The sequence below is a fragment of the Chiloscyllium punctatum genome, chromosome 35 (genome assembly GCF_047496795.1).
Source record: "Chiloscyllium punctatum isolate Juve2018m chromosome 35, sChiPun1.3, whole genome shotgun sequence".
NCBI classification, from domain to species: Eukaryota; Metazoa; Chordata; class Chondrichthyes; order Orectolobiformes; family Hemiscylliidae; genus Chiloscyllium; species Chiloscyllium punctatum.
The window spans coordinates 52,024,124-52,050,857 of record NC_092773.1 but is presented as its reverse complement, the minus strand read 5'-3'; the positions used below and the strand labels follow the sequence as shown (position 1 = coordinate 52,050,857).

The 26,734-nt window shown below is 43.5% G+C and overlaps 1 non-coding gene across 1 annotated transcript; it reads right to left on the bottom strand.

Moving 5' to 3' along the window:
- Positions 1-21,077: 21,077 nt before the first annotated feature.
- On the bottom strand, positions 21,078-21,160 carry trnas-uga (transfer RNA serine (anticodon UGA)). Its single transcript has one exon. It is a non-coding gene; the product is annotated as a tRNA-Ser (tRNA).
- Between the last annotated feature and the right edge of the window lie 5,574 nt (positions 21,161-26,734).

The window sequence follows — 26,734 nt, the reverse complement described above, 5'->3', positions numbered from 1 at the left end:
TTTCTCTCCCCACAAGCGTGTCAGACCTGTTGAGTTTCTCCAGCAAGCTGTTTTTCTTTCAGGCCTCGAAGATCTGCGTGACTTTAAAACAAAGCGGATTGATATCTCTTTGCCCAAAATTGTAGCCCCAATAGCTTCAATGGAAGTAGTAATCATCAGCAGAGACAGACCCAGGTTAACATGATTCAATCCAGATTGCGAGTAACAAAACTCAATCATGGTAATTACTTTTGAACTTGTTTATGTCTGAACAGATTGATGGCTGAGAAAAGCCCTTCCCACACTTATGGCAGGTGATGATCTCCCCTAATGTGAATATGCGGGTGCTTTCGCATATTAGAAAAAAAAGCTTCATTATTTTTTCTGTATTCGGGACAGCTGAATGACATCTCCCCGCTGCGATTTGTTGGTGAAACCAAACCAAGTGAAAGCATCTAAACGGTTTCTCATCAGTGTGAACACAATGATGACTGACCAGTTTTGCAGTATATCTAAATCATTTCCCACAATTCCACAGTGGAAATGTTCTTGCATTACTGTGAACCTGTTGGCGTTTTAGCAGGTGGGATGGCTGAATGAATCCCTTGCCTCATTCAGAACACATGAATGATCTCTTGCCAATGTGAACTCGCTGGGGTTTTCGTGAGTGTGTTGCTTGAGTGCTTCTTTTCCCACACTCTGAATGTGTGACTGATCTGTATTAATAATGTGAACTTCCTAATTTGCCGTCTGGTGGGATATGTCACTGAAAACCTTCTCATGTTCTGCGCAGGTAAACCGCCTCTGTTCGGTATGATTGTACCGATATGTGTACAGGTTGGATGGGTATTCATTTGCTTTCCACAACCAACATATTTCCACACTTTCACCCGACTACGACAGAACATGTGGAGAAAGTGAGAACTGAAGACAGCAGATTAGCGTCAAGAGTGTGGTAATGGAAAAATACAGCTGGTCAGGCAGTATTGGAGGGGCAGGAGAATTGGCGCTTCGGGCACCAGCCCTTCCTGATGAAAGGCATATGCCTGAAATGTCGATTCTCCCGTTTCCCGGATGCTGCCTGACCTCTTTGCTTATCCAGCACCACACTCTCGAATATGACAGCACTTTTTTCTGGCCATCGACAGAATCTTGTCCACGCAGGGAAAAGTTTCTCCACAATGTAAATGAGGATTTAAATTTCCATGTTCAAAATCCAAAAAAAATTAAAGTTACCAGAAATGTGTGTAACTTCGAGATTCTGATGTGATGTTGTGTGATGTGAATTTTCTGATGTTAAATTCTCCCCTTCCAAAATCCTGTGAAGGTGACGTAAAAGAGAAAGAAGTGCATGAGAGAAGTCCCGCCAAAGAGAAATTTCAGTTTAAAAACAGTTGTGTCTGAAAGCTGTCTGATTGGACCACGGATATCCTTCAGGAAAGGAACGATAATGCCTCTTGTGGCGTTCTTTAGAGGAGGGAAAGAGAGAGGGATTGAGAGAGATAATGCCTTTGTTGGGTTCCAGAAGTGGGATTTCGAATCAAATACTGAACCTGCTTTAAGTATCCTGGCAGCAGGTGTATGTTAGTAACCTTATCACCAAATTCACTTCCAAGTCACAGACTTAACTGACGTGTGTGCCATCCACTTCAAATTTCCATAATTAAACAGAAGAGTTTTTAGTCCTCGCTATAAGTTCTTGATTAGGGTTTGAAAGAGACTGATGCAACATGTTTGCAACAGCCTGCTGAACATTCTCCAGATTCATCACGCTCTCTACCAAGCTATAATTTTTACTACTCGTAAATGTAAAATTTGCTCATCCCTCTATTATCATTCATCTTTCTGCGTATGCTCCCTCGAGAAGTCGACATTACACCTGCACGCTGCTTTCCTGTTGTGTTGATAGCAGACGTTCACCAGAATGTTGGATTTACATATAGCCCCTGAAGGATCAACGCGTATTGTATTAATTTGCTTTTCTGTGACTATCGACGTAATGTGACGTCGCCAAATTCGGAAACAAATATCTTCCCAACGTTAACCAATGTATCTGTTCGCTTGTTCGTCACATTTGCCATTTTGATTGCAAAATGGTAGATCCTCTATTCATCGTCAAATATAATGTGGCAGATTGCTTGGATTACAATGCAAGAGAGATTTGCTCACGAAGTTTTATTTTTCACTTTGCATATTTACGTGACTTCATATCTTGAAGTTGATCATGTGGCTCGATAATTCATTTGAACATTTTTAGTAAATCAATCAACCTTGACTTTAGATTTTGTATCATGCTCTTATGTCCATTTTTGTTTATTAGTTTAAATTTAGCTCGTTATGTTAATTTTCATCCACTACAGAGTTCCATTTCCTATGTGTTCAAACTTTGAAATGAGCAACAATTCAGCTGCTATTCCCAAAATTGCTAACAATGCACGTTATGCCATGCCAAATGACAAATGAAACTACTTATGGCGGTGGGTGTTGATTTTTCAGTATATTGTATCAGCACTGCAACATCACTCAAAACGAATAGGAGAAAGTCTCACTTTAAATGTGATGGCACTGCCGCTGGAATGAAGAACCAAGGATCAGTTCAAAAAGCAAAGATTAAAATGTACATTGTGTGGAATATTAGAATTGAGACTGAAAATCTCTTGTTCTACCAGCTGACGTAGCCGGATGCGCAAATTGCTCCAAGGCGATTTGAGTGGTTAAATGATGTTTCTTCTGCAAATAACGTCAGAATGCCCTTAGCTGCCTCATCTAGATTGTTAATGTATCATGTAAAAAGTTGTGGTATTGACACTGAGCCTTGCGGGACACCACCAGTCACCTGCAATCATGCTGAGAAAAAGCTCTTTTATCCCCACTCTCTGCTCTCTACCAGACAGCCAAACGTCTATCCATGCTAGCAATTTGCTTGCACTGCCATAGGAGTTTCATCTTACTTAATGGTCTCCTTTTCGGGTCGTTGCCAAAAGGACTTCCTGAAGTGCACGCATTGACTGCAATTGGTCTAAGCTGCTCCTTGGTTCCTCAGAGAATTGTAGAAGCTTTGAGGCATCACATCCCCTGACGAAGCCATGCACTTCCAAGTATTCAGAAACTTCACTCTTCACAATCGATTCAATGACCAAGGTGAGGCTAATCGGTCTGTAATATTCCATGTTTTTCTTTACTCACTTCTTAAACAGGAGAGTCTCTTTAGCGACTTTCTACTCCTCTGGGATCCTGCCTGATTCTGGAGAGTTCGGAAAAATCACGACGAAGCACTCCACTGTCTCAGCAATTCAGCAATTTCCCTTTGGTCTCTGGTGTGTAGCGCATCTATTCCAGGTAATTTATCTGCGTAACAGCTGTTCAGTTTTTCTAGCGCCTTCTCTTTGGTTATTGCCACCATACTCAGCTCTGCCAGTACAGAGTGTGGCAGTTTTGGAGATTTTCGATATCACTCGTATCTTCCACCATGAAGGCTGACACGATGTTGTTTTTCAGTTCTTTAGCCATTCCCTTGTTTCCCACTACGATCTCTCCAGCGTTATTTTCCTGCGGCCCGATGTCCACTTTTGCTCGCTCTTGCACTTTATGTCTCTCATGAAACTCTTGCAGTCTTCTATTATATTACTGGCCAGCTTACTCTCATAGTTTAATCTTCTCACTCTTTATTTCTTTGTTGCCATCTACTATTCTTTGCAGACTTCCCAGTCCTCTCGTTTTCAATTGCCTTTCATCACTTTATACACTAGATTTTTTCGAATTAATACTATCCCTGATTTACCAAGTCTGCCAAGGTTGCATCACTCCCTCTGTCATGGTTGTTTTTTCTAGGGGTGAAGCTCTGTCATGTCTGCTGAATCAATCGCAGAAAATCCTGGCATTGCCATTCCACTATTTTCTTTTCCTGCTCGGTTCCGCTCCCAGTTATATTATATTATATTATATTATATTATATTATATTATATTATATTATATTATATTATATTAACACAATTCCTCCTCGTTTCCTTTATTCAGCTGTAATAACATGACCTCTGAGTCTATGTGCATATTTTCAAATTGCATTGTCACTTCCATCCTATTATATTCAATGGCCCTGAGCATTCATTTACCTTGAGTTCTCTTATCGTATCTTGCTGAAGTCCCACCAGTAAATTCAATGTTGCCTGTTCCAAAAAGCCATTTCGTAGACAATCCACAGATTCATTTTCCTGTTATCCACGACCGAACTATTTTTCCCAGACCATTTGCATATTGAAAACATAAATGATTGCTGTAACAGATGAAGTACGGGTTGTGTTTCTGATAAAGCTCCTCACTGTCTATGATACCACCTAAGAGCATAGAAGAGCAAATAAAATTTACAACACAGTAACAGGTCCTTCACCCCTGTAAGCCTGAGCCGATCCAGATCCACTGTCTCAACCGATCGCCTAATTCCTATGGATCTGTATCACTCTGCTAATCACCTACTTATGCATCAATGAATCTACCATGCCTGTCTCTTCTATCTCAGCTGACAACAAGTTGCAGGAACCTACCACCCTCGATATAAAGTGTTATCTGTGTGTATCTCTCTCAAACGTTTCATCTCTCAACTTGAATGGTTACCTTGCATTGTTGAATATATCTCTCTGGGAAAAAGAAAACACAGCTAATGTCCACAAACCCTGTCTGCAACTTTCATGATTTTGTGGGTTTCAATCAGGTCCACTCTCAATCTTATTTTTTTGAATGAAAACAGTCCCAACCTACTCAACCTCTCTTCAGAGCGATCACCTTCCATAACAGGCATCACTCTCATAGCCCTTCTCTAAAACCTTTCCAAATCGTCCACATTATTTTGTTAATGTGGCGGCAAGAACTCTACACAGTATTCGAAATGCAGCCGAACTGGAGTCTCGTACAAGTTTAGCATGTCCTCCCCCTCTTATATCCAGCACACCGTCATTGAAGGCAAGCATACCAGATACAGTCTTGTCTACTCTATCCACCAGTGCAGCCAACTTCAGTGTACAATTTACCTGAACTTCCAGATCTCTCCACTCATCAACGTTTTTGTTCAAGTATCATCCGCTTACAGTATTGATAGCTGTCGAATTGGATCTCTAAAATTGCATCATCTCACATTTGCCGAAGTGGAAATCCATCTGCCACTACTCCACCTAACTCTCCAGTCGATCTATATTCACCTGCAAACCTTGTCAATTCTCTATACTTTCTGCTACTCCACCAATCTTCGTGCTATCTGCAAACTTACTGATCAGACAACAATGCCCACTTCCAGATCATTGACATATTTCACAAACAACAGTGAGCCGAACAATGATCGTTGTGGACCACCACTGGTCACATTTTCAACATCGATAAACTTCCTTCAGCTACAACTCTCTGTTTCCTATTGCTCAACCAGTTTTTTGTCCACCTACCTAAAACACTCTGCACACTGTGTGTTGTCACTTCCTCCATTAGTTTGACGTCGGGAACGTTATCAAATACCTTATGAAAGTCCATGTTTATGAAACCTACAGCCCATCCTTCATCTATTAACTTGGTCAATCCCTCCATGAACTCTCCGAAGTAAGGAAGGCGCTATCTCCCCCCACAAAACCATGTTGCCTATTACTCATAAGCCCACTCTTTTACAAATGTAAACAAGTTTTACCCCTCAGTGTTTTCTCCACCAACTTTCCCATCTCTGTATTCAGGCTTATTGGTCTGTCATCACCTGGAATATCCCTACTCCCATTCTTGTACAGAAGGACAGCATTAGCTCTCGTCCTCTGACATCTCACTTGTGTTTAGGGATGCGATAATAATGCTGTCAGAGCACCAGTTATTTCAATTTTCACCTCCATCAACATCCTGGTATAGCTCCCATCCAGTCCTCGAGGTTTTGTCTACATTAATATTCATTACCAACTCAAATCATCATCTCTCCTAATCGCAACGTGATCCAGAGTGTACAATATTTTATCTCCATTGTATGGTCATGTGAGAACTTACTAATGATCCTTCTACATTCTCATCTAAATCATTGATATAGATGACAAACAACAATGTACCCAACAACAACCCTGAGGCTCTACACTACACAAAGTTCTCCACTCCGACAAACGTCTTCCACTATTACTTTTGCCTTCATCCCATCAAGATAATTGTTAACAATTTGCCAGCGACACAGGATTCAATGCTTTTTAACCATCCATAGGAGCCCAAATTGTGGATCGTGATCAAAGGCCTTCGATTTTTTTTTCAGAGTGCACAGAATCTGGTGAGACTGTGCATAAAGAAAACACAACGAGAAGCAAGTATCGATTTGAGTTGTGGTATATAAATGAAAACTGCAATGAAAATGTTTGACATGCTATGCAACAGGAAAATCGATATTCAAGTTTGTGTCGTAAAAATAGACGATTTCATGTTGCATCGAAGCTGTGCTAATACAAATGAATGCTCAGTCAGGGAATAAATGTTTCTTTCGCATAATAGGACGTTGCACAAAAATGTAGAGGTCAGGTTATTTTAGAATTTGTATTCTTTGATGAGAGTGCTAATTGAAATCTTGCTATAAATTGAATATTGGGAGTAGGAATGCTAACATGCTAAATTTTACAGTATTTGTAAATACAAAACGGTTTTGCGTGAAACAATTAACAATTGAGTCATTCAAGATAGGAAGACATGAGGGGCAAGTTGGCTTCAGTGAATCGTTAAAGTACTTGAAACAAATTTAATGGAAGACAGGCAATATTTGTTAATTGTAGAAGCACTCCTGGATGACCTGCGTTCACACATCCCGCTAACGCACAAACAGGAGGAGGGCAGTTGAAAAATGCCAGATATTTTGGGGAGACATGGATTACTTGACGTTTAAGACCCTGCAAAGGATAACCAACAAACCGATGCAAGCACCAAAAAACAAACAAAACCCAAATTAACAAGAAGCATAACGCTTGACGAAAAGCTTTTGCAAATGTTTACAACTAAATACTAAACGCAAGTTCAAATGTGAAACAGTGAAAGTGCAAGGAGAAAGTGAGGAGTGCAGATGCTGGAGATCAGAGCTGAAAATGCGTTGCTGGAAAAGCGCAGCAGGTCAGGCAGCATCCAAGGAACAGGAGAATCGACGTTTGGCTTATGCCGGGAACGTCGATTCTACTGTTCATTGGATGCTGCCTGACCTGCTGCGCTTTTCCAGCAACACATTTTCAAGAGTGAAAGTGCAGACAGGATCATTTGTGGGACAGAACTAAGAAATTACACAGACACGAAACAGCTATTTTGTTTGTATTTTCATAATATAATAATAAAATAACTAAGAGTAGGCCATCTGGCCCTTCGTGCCTGCTCGACCATTCAATAATATCATGGCTGATCTGTTCATGGACTCAAGTCCACTGAGATGCGTATCCGTGAATCAATTTGTTCTTTAAGAAAATGCTTATTTTTGTTTTAAAACTGTTTAGTTAAGTCGCGCCAACTACTTCACTGGGCAGGGAATTCCATAGATATACGACCCTCTGGGTGAACAAGCTGCTTCTGATTTCCGTCCAAAATCTGCTGACCTAATATTGACGTTCAGGTCACCTTTCTTCCTCCTTCTCTCCAGAGAGAAAAGTCCAAATTCATCAACTTCTCCTCGGAAGAGATGCCCTCCGATTAAGGCAGTATCCTTCTCCAATCCTTATAGCCCTTACTTTCCCTGAAAAGTTCTCCTGAAAAGGCACCCTTGCTATCGATTACGATCTCCATCCAATGACACCCTCACTTTCCATCCTTGTCATATTCTCCAGCACCTTCATCCAGTCCCTATCCAAATCTCATTCTCCAGCACATACGCCTGTTCACTATACTTGTCACATTCCCAATCACATACAAACACTTCTTATTCCTGTAATCTGCTCATCCACTGGCAAACTCACTGTCCCTGTCACATTCTCAAGTGCCGACAGCCCGATATACTCCTGTAACATCTCCAGTCTCTACACCCACTCACTATTTCCGTAACACTTTCCAGCACCCTATCCCAGCAAACATTGTGCAGCACCTATTCCCACACCTTATCCCTGTAACATTATCCAGCACCTATGCCCCATCACTGCACTTATAACATCCTCAATACCTACACCATCACCTATCACCGCAGCATTCTCCAGAACCGACAATTCGTTCATCCCTGTAAGCTTCTCCAGCCCCGATACACCGCCCTATCGGTGAAACATTCTCCAGCAGGGACATCCTTCCCTATCCATGTCACATTACCCAGTACCTACCAGTTCTTGTATCACTGTAGTATCCCCCTGCACCTGTAGACATGCCCATTCCTCTAATATTCTCCAGTCCCTACCAACTCCCCAGCTCTGTCACATTCCATAACACCTACACACGTTCCCTGTTACTGAAATCTTCTGCATCCCCTGATCCCCCATCCTGTCCCTGTAACATTGTCCAGCACCTGCACACACTCCCTATTCCTATCATATTCTCCAGTATCTTCAGCCGCTCCCTAATACTGCAACACTCTGAAGCAGCCACACCCACCACCTGTCCTTGTCACATTGTCCACATCTGCTGCCACTCCCTGTCGCTGTGGCATTCTCCAGCACCTACTCCCACTCGCGATTCCTGCAACAATCTTAACCAACTGCATCCGCTGCCTATCCTTGCAAACTTATCATCTATCTGCACCATTCTCTATTCCTGCAACAGTTTCGTACACCTACACCACCCCATATGCCGGGAATATCACTAGTACATAAAAATGTAACATTGTCCACCACCTTCACATATGCCCTCGCCGTCTAAAGTTCTTCAGCACCTGCACCCACTCCTTACACCCGTAATTCGTCCAGAACCTATGCACGCTATTCCTGTATTACTCTCCAGAACCTACACCTTGATATATCCTTGTGAAAGTTCCCCAGCACCGTCACCCATTCACTATCATTTCAACGTCCTCCAGCACCTGCACCCAATGCCTATCCCTGGAACATTCTCCAGTACTGACAACCACTATCTATCCTTGTAACATTCTGCAGCACCTGGTGCTGTCGTGGAAATTAAATCGCCTTGACTCAACTGTTTGCAAGAGCAAAGAAAGGAGCTTTATTTAAGTTCTGCAGATTTGACTGCAGTACATTCAGCTAGATGCCTCAATGCATGGGGTATCTGAGCATTGTTCAGGTAATTTCCTTATACTGTTTCTTATCACGCTGTCAGGGCATAGGCTGTGAAAATTCAAGTTGTTATTCTCTCATTCCCTGATCTTGGGCATAATATTTCTGCAGCTTTCTCGGAGTTCGACTGTCACAAGTTCGAGTTGAATGTTTGCAAAATTCAAACAGAGACAAGCTGGCTGCAAACCTCAACAAAGTATTGTTTACAGTGCTCGGCACAGCGTTACCTTTTAGAAAATCTTTCTCTTTCAAATTTCACTGTAAATGGATAATTTTCCATTACATTTTCCCGCTTTTTGCCATTTTATGACAACAAGGACAACTACAGCATCAACAAAAAATACATTGTCAGGATAGCTATACATCAGAAAATGTTTAAGAAACACCAGGCCTTTACTCAGATGCAACCTGCCTGTAACACAGCTTTGTGGTGGTACCGTCACTTGCTCTGGAGTGCCCTCTACATATCCCATGTTCAGACGTCACACTCGTCAACGTCATTGTAGGGTGGTGTCCGCGCAATCGGATTTTCCTGCAGTGTGGCCACTGATAGTTTTAGTTTTTGGTATCCCACTGCACTCATAAGCAAGCGGCGTAGGCAATTACACAAGAAGGGCCTTATACACAACACGATGAGTAAGACCAGCACAACAATTAGTAGCACGTGTAGGATCCAATGCCCCCAATCCTCCCCGAAGTGAATTTAGCCATCAGAACCAAGAGTCATCTGTGGGGGAGGCGGTTGTACTTCATATGATTTATTACATTCGTGATAATTTGGGACTCCTGAGCAAGATTAAAACAGCATGCGGTACCTGACATATTGCAGACGTGCCCCCTTTCCCGGCCGTCAGTATGTCTAGCACTAATCGATTTTGTATCACTGCTTCCCTAACTGCCGTGAACTCAGTGTTAATGAGTGCTAGCCTTCCTCCGTCTCATTTGCTAACAGTAATACACTATATGTGAGGCCATTAATCTTGTTCATTGCCACTGTAATTCCTGGTCCCAAAAGAATGGACCACCCAATGTTCGCTCCTGGAGTAGTTCAGGGGTCTGTGAATGTGCAAACATTCCAATGCCGTGGGATGTCTCTTCAGGTGCGTCTGTTACCGGCCCTTACGACGAACACTGTTGTGCCAGTGGACAGTATCGCGGGGTAGCAGCACCCCTTTAATCCCAGGAGAAGATGGTGGCATCCTTTCTCTCCACAGGCCCATATTATACCCTCTATCATAGTCTGATTAATGATAAAGGACCAAGTAATGTCTATGATCGTACCATTTGCAAAGGTTGCTAAGCAAAAATCATTGCTTAAGTACAGCGTCGTAGTGCACCGGAAGATCCACGAGTCGAATCTCCCCAGATTCGTGCAAATACACCTGCCTTCCACATTATGGAATTCTGTGGTCAGGTGTGGCTCCGCCTTCGGACTGCAGTTGGCCTTAAGTTCAAGTGGTGGTGCGAGATTTGTCCTAATTGTTCCCCCTATCATGGTCAGAGCCGTCGCAGCCCGGGGAAGCAGACTGCTCGTATTTCTCGTCAGGCTCTCTGTGAGTGGTTCAGTAGTCCATAAATGGGCTATGTGCAAACATATCCAACAGGGTAGCAAAGTCTAATCTCCTGTGTTGTACTGAGGCCAAAGCACATGCTCTGTTCCCTTCACATTGAGCAGTGGCCTCCACAATCCCCAACCGACTGGCGTTGGATTTACACCATCTTCGTCCTGCAGGGCCTATTTCCACTCCCGAGCTCGGCTCGCTATCATGCCCCGTCGCCTCCTTCCGCGTTCCTTCGTGACATTAACGCCCTCCACTCTGCTTGGGGTTAGATCCATGTTCTGGTTTGGTTCGTTGACATGCCCTGGTACTGCTATCTTCTGTAGGACCTTCTGCACTTCATCTCGGGTGGTGCTGGGGGGCGGCGACTGTACCACCACATTCACCTGTGTATAGATGTCGGAGAAGGGTTCATCTATTCCACATCAGTACACTCACTCATCGCTCTTCTGCATTTTGGATATTATCACCCGGCTTCGAGCACATCCTACCTTGATGAGATAATATCTATTTCCCGGGTCAGGTGTCCCTGTGGCCGTGGTGGCTACGACTAAATGCCAATTACTAGCGCCGCAAGAACCCCTGCATAAATATTTATTATCTCATTTATAGTCGTCGCTGTTTCTAAACTCCCAGCAGGCGCACGTGAAGGCCAATTTCATACCCTCAATTAAGATTGCTGTCTGCGGCTGTATCCCAAATGCCCCTGCCCTGACCAATAGTCTTACCAGTTCGATTACTGAAAGTGTAAGCTGTGGCAGCCCCTTAATCGTATGAGGCTTCTAATCAGGACTTGCACTTAACTGGTTCCATTGCTGCCCAATGTCTCCTCAGGACCAACTCCACGTTTGCAATGGCTGGCGTGTATTCTCGTGGCTCATTTCTCGATGTTAACTGCTGTCTGTGTTGCAAGGAGGTCTGAAAATAGTCCCAGCCACCTCGTCGCCTTGCAGTTTTTCCTCCTGAAGTCTTTCACCACGATCCAGTCTCCAGGTTCTCGATCGTGCAGGATCCCTCCTGCTGGATGGGGTAGTGCTGCTTTCACTTGATTCTGTGTTTGACAAAAGTGTAGAGTTTTATACAGTAACACAACATCTCATCTTCACAGTGGCATGTTATCGGTCCTACCTTAGGTCTTGGGCCAATTCCTGTAATTGGCAGCCTACCAAACAAAATCTTAAACGGGCCAAGATTAGCTCTTCCTCTCCTCCCGGATATCATATACATTAGCACAATGGGAAATGCCTTTTTCCATGTCAACCCTCGTTCCTCACTACATTTTGTCAATTTATTTTTTAGGGTAGCATTTTCTCTTTCCACTGCCCCACCACCTCGGGCTGGTACGTACAGTGTTGTGTCATGTTTACTTCCAAATAATCACTGATCTGCTGTAAGGCATTATTGACAAATGGCGTCCCATTGTCACAACTAAGCCTTTCAGGGATGCTCCACCTCGGATTATCTCAGTTATCAAAGCGTTTTATATAGCTCTGGCATCCTGTTAAAACTTGGGGAACGTTTCTACTCATTTGGAAAACATATCAACTATTACCAACAATACAATTTCCCTTCGCTGGTCGTTAGTTCAATACAATCCATCTGCAAATGCTCAGAGGGTTTTTTCGTTATGGGGGTGAGCTCTCTGACTCCCTAAATTATTCGTGGCAAAGGTAACACAATATTCACAATATTTCTGGTAGTAATGAGTAAATCCCTTAGTGTATCAGTGTGCCGAACAACTGTCATACATCCCCGCTTTTGACACATGGTCATTACTGTGTGTCAGCTCGGCATAGAATGGAAATAACGATCATGGTAGACAGGGTTTACCATTGGGGCTCCACCATACTCCTTCCCTCACCCTGCATCCTGCTTTCGCCCACTCACGCTTTTCTTCCGGTTTAGCCTGTGACTGAAGCTCCCGTACGTCTGCTGTTGGGGTACAAACTTTTGTCATACATATGTCAATCCGCTCACTTGACGGCTGCCGGGCTGCCGTGCTTGCTGCTGAGTCTGCCTTTGCATTGCCTTGGGAAATGATATCATTATGTTTTGTGTGGGCTACACATTTACACGCAGCTATTGATTTAGGCAATACGACCGCCTCCGGGAGGTCAAAAATCAGGCGATGGTGTGCGATGAGCTTTCCAGTGGAGGTCAAGTAGCCCCTGTGTTTCCACAGTGTTCCAAAATTATGTACAACCCCGAATGCGTATCTGCTATTGGTGTAAATATTCACTGTCTTTCCCTCAGCCAATTTACAGGCCTCAGTCAAGGCAATCAGCGCCACTGCTTGCACCGACAGATGAGAAGGGAGTAATCCCACTTTGATTATCTCGTAGGTAGACATTACACCATACGCAATACAATTCTGCCCCGTGTCGTTGCTACTGTATGCTGACTGGTCCACAAGAAAATCTCCATATCTGGATTCTGAAGTGGTGAATCCTGCAACCCTGGTCCAGGGCTGCACATTTCATTAGTTACAGCGACACAATCATGTGGGTCTCAGCCTCTTTCTGTGGTGGGAAGTATAGCTGGGTTAAGGACTTTATTTCCTTCTATCGTAATGTTAGGCATCTCCAATAGTTCAGTATTATATCTGAACCAACGTGCTGTTGACATGCGTGCGGTCCTTTGCTCGGAAAGCCGTAAGGATACTGCATATGAGCCCAGAAGGGTTTAATCACCATAGCCGACTATCCTTGGATGCTTCAACAGCCTTTTTAGCTGAGGCCACGACTCGCAGACATTTAGGCAATGCTGACGCTATGGGGTCTGGTTTAGCTGAAAAATATGCTACTGGCCTCAATTTTGCCCCATGATCCTGCAACAGCAGAGATGTCATGCACTCACGTTTCGCATCTACTGTTTGTACAAAAAGCTTGTTTGGTTTCGCAATTCACTTGTAGGTGTAGTTTGGAGCGCTTTATAAAATTTAACAAAGGCACACTCGACCTCTGAGGTCCAATGCAACGGACTCTGGTTCTGCAAAACTTTGCCATGTGCTATGTCACTGACGGGTGTCTCTAGGTTTGCATAATCTGGGATAAATATTCTACAGTAGGAGCACATGTCCAAAAAGGGTAGAAATTATTTCTTCATGTGAGACTTTAGAATTTGCTGGATTGCTTGAAGTCTGTCTTGACCAATGGCCTTCTCTTGTTCAGACAGTAAGTGACCGAAGAACTTCACGTATTGTTTCACATATTATAACTTTGCGAGACTGGCTTTGTACCCTTCATTCGTTAGATGGCAGAACAACGCAAGAGTATCCTCCTGACATTGATCCTTTGTTGGTGCCACTATGAAGCAATCATCTAAATACTGCAGAAGCACTGACCCCTGGGTGAGAACAAGACTCTCCAGACTCCTGCGTCGAGCCGAGTTATATATGGTGAGGGACTCACATTAACCTTGACAAAGTCACGTGAAGGTGTACGATTTCCCTTTGAATGAAAATGCGTACCAGAATTGACTGTCTGGAAAGAAGGCATTTGGTGCGCGAAAGAAGGCATTTGCTAAATCCACAACAGAGAACCATTGTGTCTCCGCTGGAATTTGAGCGAATATAGTAGTTATTGGGAACATTTGGGGCGTGTGTGACAACAGCATTATTGACTGTCTGCAGGTCTTGTACAAACCTCGATTCTTCAGGTTCACCAGGAATGCATGCCTTTTTAGATTAGATTAGATTACTTACAGTGTGGAAACAGGCCCTTCGGCCCAACAAGTCCAGACCGCCCCGCCGAAGCGTAACCCACCCATACCCCTACATCTACATCTACCCCTTACCTAATACTACGGGCAATTTAGCATAGCCAATTCACCTGACCTGCACACTTTTGGACTGTGGGAGGAAACCGGAGCACCCGGAGGAAACCCACGCAGACACGGGGGAGAACGTGCAAACTCCACACAGTCAGTCGCCTGAGGCGGGAATTGAACCCGGGTCTCCGGCGCTGTGAGGCAGCAGTGCTAACCACTGTGCCACCGTGCCGCCCAGAGAAAAATTGAGGTTCTCACAAGTGAGGTTTCACAGGGGATTATGACTGCAGCCTTTAGGGCGGATTCAAAGGCTGGAGTTATTCCTTCTGTGGCCTAGTGTTTTAACGGGTATTGTGCTGTGCAAGGATGATACTCGGACTTTGGGGTTATCTGAATGGGTTCACAGCCCGGTATAAGCCCCACATCAGGTTTGTCCTTTGCCAACAACTCAATCGGGACCATTTTTATTCTTGGCTCCGAGACTGGTATCTTCGGGAAACGCCTGGCTGTTCCCTTAGGCTTTTTAGGGCTAGCGGGGGTTCCCTGGCTTGTCCTATCTGCCGGAGTTAGCCAATTTAGTTTCTTCTTATATGTCCGCATATCTGCATTGAACCAGATACCCACATCGTCCCTGGAGAAAAACCTTTCGTTCTTTGTGCCTTTAGCACCCATGGTCCCAAATCCTGCCACCTGTCACCAGATGCCTTCGCCAGTGACACGTGAGGAGCAGAGCCTTTCACATCAAAAAATAGCGTCTGCTTACTTTTACAGATACCTTAGATAAGTTCAGACTGACTGCGCATCTGTGATCACTGCAATAAACTTCGCACAATAACAACTGATCTGGTTTAACCAATCTTATGAACCAATCCTTCTCAAATGTTTCGTCAGGTCCGTCACAGTGTATGTGTGCTGTGCAGTGCAGCACATCTCCAGCAAGAAAATCGGTGATAATAGGATTAGCATGTTTGCTTGCTTCCAGGGTGAGTGAATCGCTCACTGAACTTATCACCCTCTGGCTTAATCGCCACGCATAGAAGTACATCAGGTGTCGCGGTTCATAATTTACAGCCTGTACTGGTAAATCTTCCCTTTGAATTACCCGCAAGCTCGTCAGAGTACTGAGCAAGTCCAACCCCAGTCTCCCTATGAGACCCCGACCCAACAGGTTTAAAGAACAAAATTCTGATAACAAGAAGGAGTATTGGAATGTTTCGCCATGGCTAGTTTTGCACAAGAAGCGTGCAGAACATTTCTCCTGCATCACTACTCCTGATGCACCCATTGTGTTCAGGAACTTTCACTCATCTTTATTTTCATCGATTGTCTAAACTGGCTTAATTTAAGGACTGAGTAAGTTGACCCTGTATCTTCCAAAAAGGTAATTGATGTACCTTCCACATATAACATAGAGATCGGCATCGACTTATACGCATCATCATGATTTTGAACAGACTCCACTTTTCGCAATGTCAGCACTCAACATAGAGGTTGGGCATGTCTCAGTGTCCGTAAGATTAGTAGAAGAGAGAAGCAGAAGCGAATCCCCGTTGCCAAGCATAAGGGAAAGTTGCTTACCTTGTGGGCTGCCCATCTCCACCTCAGCCTTTCCCTGTCAGTCACCCCGCTGTTCAGCCTCCAGGGCCGGTTGAAGCTGTCTGTGTGGGCACTGTCTCGCCCACTGGTCCATTGCTCTGCAAACAAAGGACCCGCCAGATCTACAACTGCCTGCGCCTCTTACGCAACCTCTTCCTCTTCATCTTCTGCGACCTCCACCTCTGCCTCTCTCTCTTCCTGCAGCACCTCCGTCCAACGGTTGGGTGATCATTTGCATCACAGTAAACTGAGCTTTATGTGCTTCCGTTTATCCTTCTCTTGAGAAAGTAATTTTCCAGCATGTATCGCATGTTGTTCTATCAAATTCAGCTTTCCCGTGTCCCAGGTAGTACATGTGTCTTTTACCTGTTTTCGTTATTTCATCCTTCATTACATTGATAAAGCTGTTATTCAGGTGTGCCTCATACGGCATGATTTATGCCGCTGTTATGTCGTCAGATGGTCTCACTCCTCACCGGTTGTTATGGACTTCAGTGAGGCGCTTAAGGTCCTGGGACTCTGTCTCACCTTCCCATTATTTACACTTTGATATTTTGGTGATGTCCATTTGCGTTGGGAATGCCTCCCTTAAGGCGGTTGCCAGCACTGCAACAAAAGCATTAAAGTCTCCGTTCTGCTCCTGTTGTGTGTTGGCTACTCTGGCATGAATGTTTGCGGCTGGCCAGTTATACTCGATTTTAGTGACATCGACACCTATTTTTCATCCCAGGAAACGTCTCATCTCATGTGACATGGGACGGAACTCAGTATAGAACTTTGTCACTTCTTTGGCGAACTTATTACCTCCAACTTCGCTTGAGTCAGGCAACTGTCCATAGGCACTTTCCAGATTCTTCATAGTCCATGGCTGGTGCATCAATACTGGATACCGTTCTGGACCTGCAACGTCTAACATTGGAGTTTGCAGAATTGCCTGATGAGTTCATCATTCGCCAGTACCCTCCCTGTCTGACTCACCATCTGTCAGAGGTTGATCGCGAATAGGCCCTGGATCCCTTTCCTTCTTGGAATGGTCATCCTTCTTTTGGGCTTGTTACTTCAATTGGTTGCAGGTATGGCGTGCGATCGGTGATTCAGCAGACCCTGAGGCAGCTTCATTATGTTGTTTTCTGTGCGCGTCTGCATGTGCGCTGGTGTTTGTACGTGTACTTGATCTATCACATAATTGAGATTTCCTTTTCCTATGCAGCCTCAGCCTTACATGTTATCAGCACTCCAATTCACAGGTTGAATTTTCCCCTCCTTTTTCCTTTTCTCTCTCCTCCAACCTCCACCTCATAATTTCCAGCTTCCTCTCTCTGGCAAAGTACATTCCTTGATTCACAATTCTAACTGCTTGACAGACACTGGGCTGTCATTATTGAGCACGTATTGTATTTTTGGTTGTCCATTTCAAGTACTGTGTGGACTCTCCTTTTGTTTGATCTTGCCGGAGCTTAATTTTAGTGTAAATGGAAAAGTCTTCAACTGTCTCTCTCTCACGCGGTACCGTTATCATTTCCCTTTGCCTTACTTACTTACCTCCGGAGAACCCCTCTCGCATTGGACACGTCCGCCTCAATGCCTTGGTTTTCCTAAACCAAAAACCAAGTATCCAGTACACCTTTGGTGAGTCCAACTCAGCCAGTGGTGGCTCCAAGTCTAAAACTACCCTTAAATGTGCTGTCTCTGAAACACTTTAGAAACGGCAATCCCCTTCCCTTGGGTTTTGCTCTAATACCACGCGAGAGTTCACTGAAGCATGTTCCTGTTGTATTTATTCTATTAGAATGAGTCTCTATGTAGGATCACTTAAGCCACGATTCTTACTCCAACTCTATTCGATTCGCTTGGGCGATCGACCGATTCCCAGCCCTCTCACGCATAAGGGCCAATTCAGCGCTCGATATGAAGCGAAACACCTTCAAGGCACTGCCAACTACGCCTCGTGGGAATCTTCAGAATCCCATCCAGACGCCTGGTCCTGGGACGAGTCCCCAAGTTTACTGTCGTGAAAATTATCTCGACTTGACTCAACTATTGGCAAGAGCAAAGAAAGGAGCTATATTTCAATTCTGCAGATTTGACCCCTGTCCATTCAGCTCGATGCCTCAATGTAAGGGTTATCTGGGTATTCTTCAGACACTTGCCTCAAATGTGTTTTTTATCACACACTCAATGGCAAAGTCTGGGAAAACACTAGTTGTTATTCGATCATTCCCTGGTCTTGGACATAACAGTTCTGCTTGCACTGAGTTCGACAGTTGCAAGGTCGAGTTGTTTGTTTCTCAAACTGATATAGAGACAAACTGACTGTAAAAATCTTCAAAGTATTCTTTTTAAAGCCCAGCACAACATTAAATGTTAGAAAAACATTCTCTTTCAAATTTATTGTAAATGGATAATTTTCCATTACAGTCAGAGGATTCATGAGGACACAGCGGTAGATGTAATCTATATAGACTTCAGTCAGGCGTTGGAGAAGGTTTCCCATGGGAGGTTGATTAGCAAGGTTAGACCTGAAGGCATACTGAGAGAACTAGCCATTTGGATACAGAACAGCCTGAACGGTAGAAGGCAGAGGATGGTGGTGGAGTGTTGCATTTCAGACTGGAGGCCTGTGACCAGTGGAGTGCCAAAAGGATCGGTGCTGGGTCCTCTAATTTTCTGCATTTATATAAATGATTTGGCTGTGAGCCCAAGAGGCAGAGTCAGTAAGTTTGCAGATGACACCAAAATTGGAGGATTAGTGAGCAGCAAAGAAGGTTACCACAGATTACAGCAGGATCTTGATTAGATGGGCCATAATGCGAGCATAATGCGTTGCCACGGGCAGATACTATTATCAAAGTTGGTGAACAGATTTCTGCGTTTGTAATTCCATACAGGCGATACCCGTTTAAAGTGATGCACGTTCGACTGAAGAACTACAGGTTAGGCAGCATCCAATGAACAGGAGAAACGACGTTTCGGGCAGAAGCCTTTCTTCAGGAATCATGCCCGAAACGTTGATTCTCCTGTTCCTTGGATGCTGCCTGACCTGCTGCGCTTTTCCAGCAACACATTTTTAACTTTGATCTCCAGCATCTGCTGTCCTCACTTTCTCCCCGACTGAAGAACAAGCCCGCCACAGTCCAAAGACACATGTACAGAGTTGTGGCTGGGTTGACAAACTGTGCAGTGTATTTGGACGATGTCATGATCTTTAGCAATTCAAGGAATGATCACAAAAGACTGTTGGCAGAGCTCTTTGAACGACCACGAGAAGCAAAACTGATGCTAAACATAAATAAAACAGAATTCACGAAAGAGGTGACGTTCTTGGGATGTAAGATCGGTCATGGAAGGTCGATTCCCGCCGGAACATAAAGGCGAAGGCTACAGAGGAATTTACATGATCAACTTCGAAGAAAGAGTTTCTTCAATTCTTCACACTCAGCGGAGTCTGCCAGAAGTCGGTTCCAAAATATATTCGTTTAGTGGCACCGTTAACCGATTTTCTGAATAAAAATACAACATTTCAGTGGACAGTACCATGCCAGGAGACATTCGACCATTTGAAGTCGATATTCACCACCAAACCAGTTTTACCTACACCAAACTTCTCAAAAGCATTTAAAGTCGCCATCGATGGTAGTGACGTTTGAGTTGGAGCTGTACTTCAACAGGAAAGATAAGCATGGGATTGAACTGGCAGTTGGTTACTTTTCAAAGAAAATCAACATCTACCAGAGGAAATGCTCCATAATCGAAAAATGACTATTGAGTTTGGTTCTGGCTTTACAAATTTAAAGTATATGCCCGAACAATGGTTCAGAAACGGTTATGTACACTGACCACAATCCGCTAAAACGTTTATATATAAGAATATGATACTATTTCATTGGATTCTAACGGTAGAGAATTTCAATATATAAATCGTATATGTTACGTGTCTGTCGAATGTATTCACAGACAGGTTATTGCAGATTAAACTTATGGCGTTGAGATGAGATTTGTCTTTATTTAATGTCTTATGTGTGTATATAGGAAAAGTTTAAGGCGATATCATATGAAATTTATCGGTATGCCAGGATAAAGTATTTAAAAAATAAAATGAAAACATATGTTCATTATGATGGTTCATTTTTCCTGAATAGACGAGGTTCTTTAAACATATTGTTGCATGGCTAAGACTGTTGAAAGCAGCAGAATAACCAGACACTGCAACAAGTGTTATCAAGAATACAACAACGTAATACTGGATCGAACAACTCGATTAGTTCATTGCCTAGAGACATAAACATTTCGAGTTGACCACTCAGTTTAAATTTTATCGAGAATAAAATATTAAATCAATTCAAATTTGAATTGTGTCTATTGAAAATCTTAAAAAAGAATGACACAATCAGATGCTCTGGGGAATGATACGGGTGACATTGAACAGATGAGAGGAGGACTGCCAAGTCCTGCATGTAACAATCTTCTTGAAAAAACATATCTCTGAAAAATACCTTTTCGATCGGTTACGTGTGACACTGAATTTCCTAACAAGGAAAAAGAAGACATAGGAAGATCCGAAGAAAAGAACCGACAGCTTGCTGGCTTTGAGAAAAGAATTGCTGTTTTGTTAACTTTAATTGGGAGTTTTATCTGAATAGTATTATCGAAGGGAACGTCACAATGGGTAATAGAAATACATTGTCAATCGTGGTTTGTTAATTTATTACTCTTTTACTTTCGAAATAAAGTTCTTAATTTTTACTTTGTGCAGTTCTTGGTCAATCAAACTTTTGCAGATTACTGTACGGCATAAATCGTTTCTGTGTTTTATATGAAGCAGGAGGGTTTACCGTGTGTCGTAACGAGTCTAAACAAATTTGGCAATGCAAGTGTACATCTGTTCAGTTCTTTGAGTGCACTGGAGTTTTGCACCATTCGTGACCTGAATGACGTGATTCACTCCGCCGTGATCTGAATCCCAAAAAAAAAGTCGAAAGCAAACTCCGCCCTTTATCGTAGTTGACAGGATTCGAATCTGCGTGGGAACACCCCCAATGGATTTCAAGTCCATCGCCTTAACCACTCGGCCACAACTACATAAGGATGTGCCATTACTGTTGAATTAATCATTTCCAGGTCTTTGTCTCTGTTGAGCTCAGCAGTTCTGAATCATTGTTTGGTTTATTTGAATTCAAAAACCACAGCTTCGAAATCGATTAAATGTCGGGACAAAGTGGGTCTGGGTGTTCCACCCCGAGAGGTGGAATCGATATTCATCTTAAAAGAAGGCGGAAATTGCAGGAAAATACTCAGCAGGTCGAGCAGGATCGGGGCTGGGAAAGGGCGATTCAACATTTCAGAACTTCTTCAGAAGTTATTTGAACTCCGCTTTCTCCCAGTAGTACTGCCAAACCCCAGTCTGTACCGAGCGTTTTCTATTTTTGTTTCAGATTCTGAAAATCCAAGTTCCTTTACATTAGCCATTAAAACAATACAAAAATTCCATTTTGGTTCCGGATTGGATTCCTGTTTGGGGAACATTTTCCTGACCACATTAAAAGCCCGGAGCTGTGCAGGAAAGAAAACAAATGAAGTATGAGCCATGAGAGATCCGTTCCTGGGTGGTCCCAAACCACCAACTGTTCGGTTAATGGATGAACGTGTTGACCAATTACACAACAAAGACTGGTAAGCTGACTCGTTGCACGATCCATGAAACAGGCTTTTCACGAACTCAAACTTCAGCCTGCCCTTCCCGAAGCGATTGTTATCCTCAATCAGTTTTATTTTTCCAAAATAAATCCTGGGACATTCACTGTAATGACATGGCAACAGTTCTGCACCCTCTGCAAACACATTTATGTCACAGGAACCAACTTTTCTACAACAGCAGTCTGGCTCTCTTTGAGCGTTTTTCGTAACTTGTGTGTTCCCGAGTTTTCTCGTGATTCTGTAACCGTGGTCTGTTAATAATGATGGGGGAGGGCGCATTGCGGATGGGCGGGTTGGTGTTCTGGAGGAAATGTTGCTACCGATTAGCGTCAGGTTCTAGAGGACTGGGACTGAGAATATTTACTGAAAAACGACATTTGTGTAGAATACATCGAGCCTAATTTCAGGTGAACTGTTAATCATTTGACACACAGACGAGAAGGATTTTCTCTCTTACAGAGGATAGCAAATCTGCAGAATTCTTCCCAAGAGAGAGCTGTCAAGGCTGGGTATGACCAAGGCTGAGATAGCGAGCCAATTAGTCACTTGGGGAATACAGGGTAACGGGGATAAGGCGGAACTTTGCAGTTGAGATTTAACCAAGTCAGACATGATCTCATTAAAAGGTGGAGACGACCTGATGGTCTGAATAGCTTCCATCTTTTCCAATGTCATGTCTGTCACTTGAGAACTGCGAAAGACCATTGTGAAGAAAGAAATAGCAGGACATTGAGAAAAGTTGATTGGAGACAAACTGAGTCAACATCATTAGTAGAAAGGATAAACACACTTGACAACTTTGTCAGTGTTCTTTGATAATATTACATGCCGAGTTGATCAATTTTTGTTCGGCATTCCATCATGACCACATCAAAAGCCATTACACAAGGTGTTAAGTATAAAAAAAGGCCAGGCTTGTCCGTTGTTTACTTAATGGAAGACACAAAATCTGGAGGATTAGGTATATTTTAAGTTGCAAAGATGTAATTACTCAAGTGCTGGAAAGGTCAGTCATAGGACTTCAATGATTTATATCTGAATTCATGACTTGTAAGAATTGGCTGAGTGAAATGTGTCCAGTTTTACTGACGATACACAATAGGTGGGAGAGCATGTTGTGATGAGGACAGCGGAATCAGGAAATGGATAGACACAGGTTCAGTGGGTGGGCAAATTCCTTGAAGGCGCAATTTCATGTCGGGCGTTTGAGGTCATGCATTTGGTAGGAAGATTCAAAAGACTGACTTCAATTAAAATCAAGAGAAACTCCAAAAGAGTGCGTTTCGGAGGAGTCTGGGTGCCCTTGTGCATGAAACAAACAATGGTTAGTGACAGACTGATTTTTTTTCTGCTAAAAATAATGTCCTTTCGTAATGCTCACTATAAAAGAGATGATATCCCTGGGAATGACTGAAATGAAGGAGCCTGCAAATTAATCGAAAACCAAGATATGTCTCGTGCTGTTCTTGGGACATAGCTGATGTATTGTTTACAGGTCTCTAAACTTTATTGAAAATGGAGTCAGGAAAGGGAGAGTGGAAGTTAAGGACACCCATGATAAATAGGGGAAAGTGAGTAGTGCAGATGCTAGAGATTAGAGTCAGGAGTGTGGTGCTGGAAAAGCACAGCATGTCAGGCAGCATCTGAGGAGCAGGAAAACCACGATTCATGCAAAAGCCTTTCATCAGGAATTTGGTTGGAAGCCTCGACTGTGGAGAGATAAATGTGAGATGATGGGGCTGGGCTGAAGGTAGCTGAGATAGCAATAGGTGCACGGGGGAGGGTGTAATGTTGATAGTTTGGAGGGGAGGGTGATGTACATGGGTGGGAAGGAAATGGGACAAATGGGACAGCTCATAAGGACGGTGCTGAGCTGGAAGTTGTGAAGTGGGGTAAGGTGGGGAAGGGGAAATGTGGAAACTGGTGCAACCCCTTTGATGCCATGGGGTTGGAGGTTACCGAAGTGGAGATTTGGCTTCAGAACATAGAACAATACAAAGCAGCACAGACTCTTTGGCTTTCGATGTTGCGCCGACCTGTGAGTATTTCTCAGCTCATCCCCCTATACTATCCAATCATCATCCATGTGGTTATGCAAGAATTGTTTACATCTCCCTAATGTGGCTGAGCTATCTACATCGACAGGCAGGGCATTCCACGCCCTTACCACTCTCTGAGCAAAGAACCTGCCTGTGACATCTGGCTTAAATCTATAACCCCTCAATTTGTATTTATGGCCACCCATACAAGCTGACATCATCATCCTAAGAAAAAGACTTCCACTGTTTACCCTATCGAATCCTCTTATCATCTTGCAACTCTGTATCAAATCCGCTCTTAGCCTTCTTCTTTCCAATGAGAACAGACCCAAGTCTCTCAGATGTTCCTCGTAAGACTTTCCCTCTGGAACAGGAAATATCCTGTTTAATCTCGACTGCAACTTTTCCAATGCTTCCACATCCTTCCTGGAATGGGGCGACCAGGCAGCACAAAATATTCCAAGTGGAGCCACACAAGTGTTTTGTATAGTTGCAGCTTTGCATTATGGCTCAGGAACCCAATCCTCTCCCAATGAAACCTAACACAACGTAGGCCTTCTTAACAGCACTATCAGCCTGGCTGGAAACTTTTAAGAATCTATGGACATGGACTCCAACAACCCGCTGCACATCCACATTACCAAGAATTTTTCATTCAACTCATTTTTCTGCCTTCCTACTGATGTTCCCAAAGTGAATCACCTCAAATGTAGATGCAATGAACTCTATTTGCGTCCTCTAAGACCAATTCTGCAGTTTATCCGACCTCCCCAGCAAACTGCAACATTTTTCCACTCTGTCCACTACTCCACCAACTTTAGTGTTATCTACAAGCTTACTAACCCATCCACCTATGCCTGCGTTTTAGTCATTTATGAAAACGGCAAACAGCAGTGGTCCCAAAAACGATCTTTGTGCCACACCACTCGTAACCGGACTCCAGTCTGAATATTGTCCATTAGTCACCACGTGCTGCATTCTAACAGAAAGCCAGTTTCTAATCCAAACTGCGAAATCATCGTCAATCCCATGCCTCCGCATTTTCTCCAACAACCTAACATGTGGAATCTTATCAAAGGTTTTACAGACGTCCATGTACACCACGTCAAGTGCCCTACCCTGATCCACATGTTTGGTCACCTTCTCAAAAAACTCACGAAAACATGTTGACCATCTGAAATCAAATTGTTGCTTGCTGAATGATTGTCAATCCTATCTCTCATAATCCTTTACATAATTTGTTCATACAACAGACGTAAGACTCATTGATCTATGATTACTTGGGTCATCTGTATTACCCTTCCTGAACAAGGGAACAACTTCTGCTATCCTCCAATCTTCGAGTGATATTCTTGTCGACAGTAACGAAATAAAGATCAAAGGCAAAGGCTCTGCAATCTCCTCCCTGGCTTCCCAGGAAATCCTTGGATAGATCTCATCCGACCCAGGGGACTGACTTGTTTTTACACCTTCCAGAATTGTTAACAAGTCCTCCTTGTAAACCTCAGTCCCATCTAGTCTAGTAGCCTGTATCTTAGATTCTCCTTGACAACGTTGATCTAATTCAATATGAATACTAACGAAAGTTATTCATTTGGTGCCTTCCTATCTCCTCTGACTCCACACACAATTCCTCACTACTATCTTTGATTGGTCCTAATCTTACTCTCGTCATTGTTTTATTCCCCATATACACGTAGAAAGCGTTAGGGTTTTCTAGGATTCAATCTGCAAGCGACTTCTCATGTCCTCCCCTGGCTCTGCTGGACTCTCTGTTCAGGTCTTTCCTAACTAACTTGTAACTCTCAATCGCTCTAACTGAGCCTTCACGTCAAACCCGAACATAAGCCTCCTTCTTTCTCTTGACGTGAACTTTAACTTCTTTAGTAAACCACGGCTGCTTTGCTCGACAACTTCCTTCATGCCTGACAGGTACATACTCATCAAGTACGTGCAACAGCAGTTCCTTGAGTAAGTTCCACATTTCAATTGTGGTCATCCCATCCGTTTCCTTCCACATCCTGTGCATACTAAATCTTGCTAAATCGCATCATAATTGCCTTTCCGTCAGCCATAAGACTTTCCCTGCAGTTTGTAACTATCCCTTTCTATTGCTTAAGTAAACATAACCGAATTGTGTTTGCAATCACCTCCATCCAAATCTAACCCCTGGCCCGTCCATTACCTTTTACCAAATCCAATGTTGCCTGTGACTGTTAGTAAGAGCCAGTCTGGCCTTAAGTTTTAGAACTGTGTTGATGATGAGACAGGAATTCATCAAAGTTGAAAGGGACAAATAGCTTTTCAGCTCATCTCCCTCTGTTTCCTTAAGTCCCAGGAGATTATTATCATTTGGTGCAGGAATTCACCGATGATATCTTTGGTTGCTTCAAATCTTCTGAACACTGTGCAAGAGAGTAAAATAGTGCACCAGATCCAGGCTCCAATGAGAGAGCCAAGGCAGCATCTATTTTCGGAGTGCCAGAACTGACGGAACGGTGCTTTCCCTTTCCAATGCAAAAGGTTTGCGCTGAAAGAGCGGCGCTTTTGGAGTATCAGTGTTGTTGGAGCTGACGCTGTCTGAGTATCAGTGCTGAGGATGCAGATACTCTCAGATGGTTCTTGCTGAAGGACCGGTTACTGTAACAGGATCAATGCTGAGGGAGTGGGCACTGTCAGAGGGTTAGTGTTGATGGAGCAGGTACTGTTGGAGTGTCAGTACTGAGCGAGAGGGTACTGTCACAGGGTCAGTGCTGAGTAAGTACCATCGTCGCCCGTTCCGTGTTGTGTGAGAGAGCGCTGTCGGAGTGACAGTGCTAAGGGATTGTATATAAAATACTTCATGCTAATATATCCACAAAAAAACATCAAATAGCAGCTGGATAAGCAAACTGTCCATCAAATCATTCAATGGCAAGTC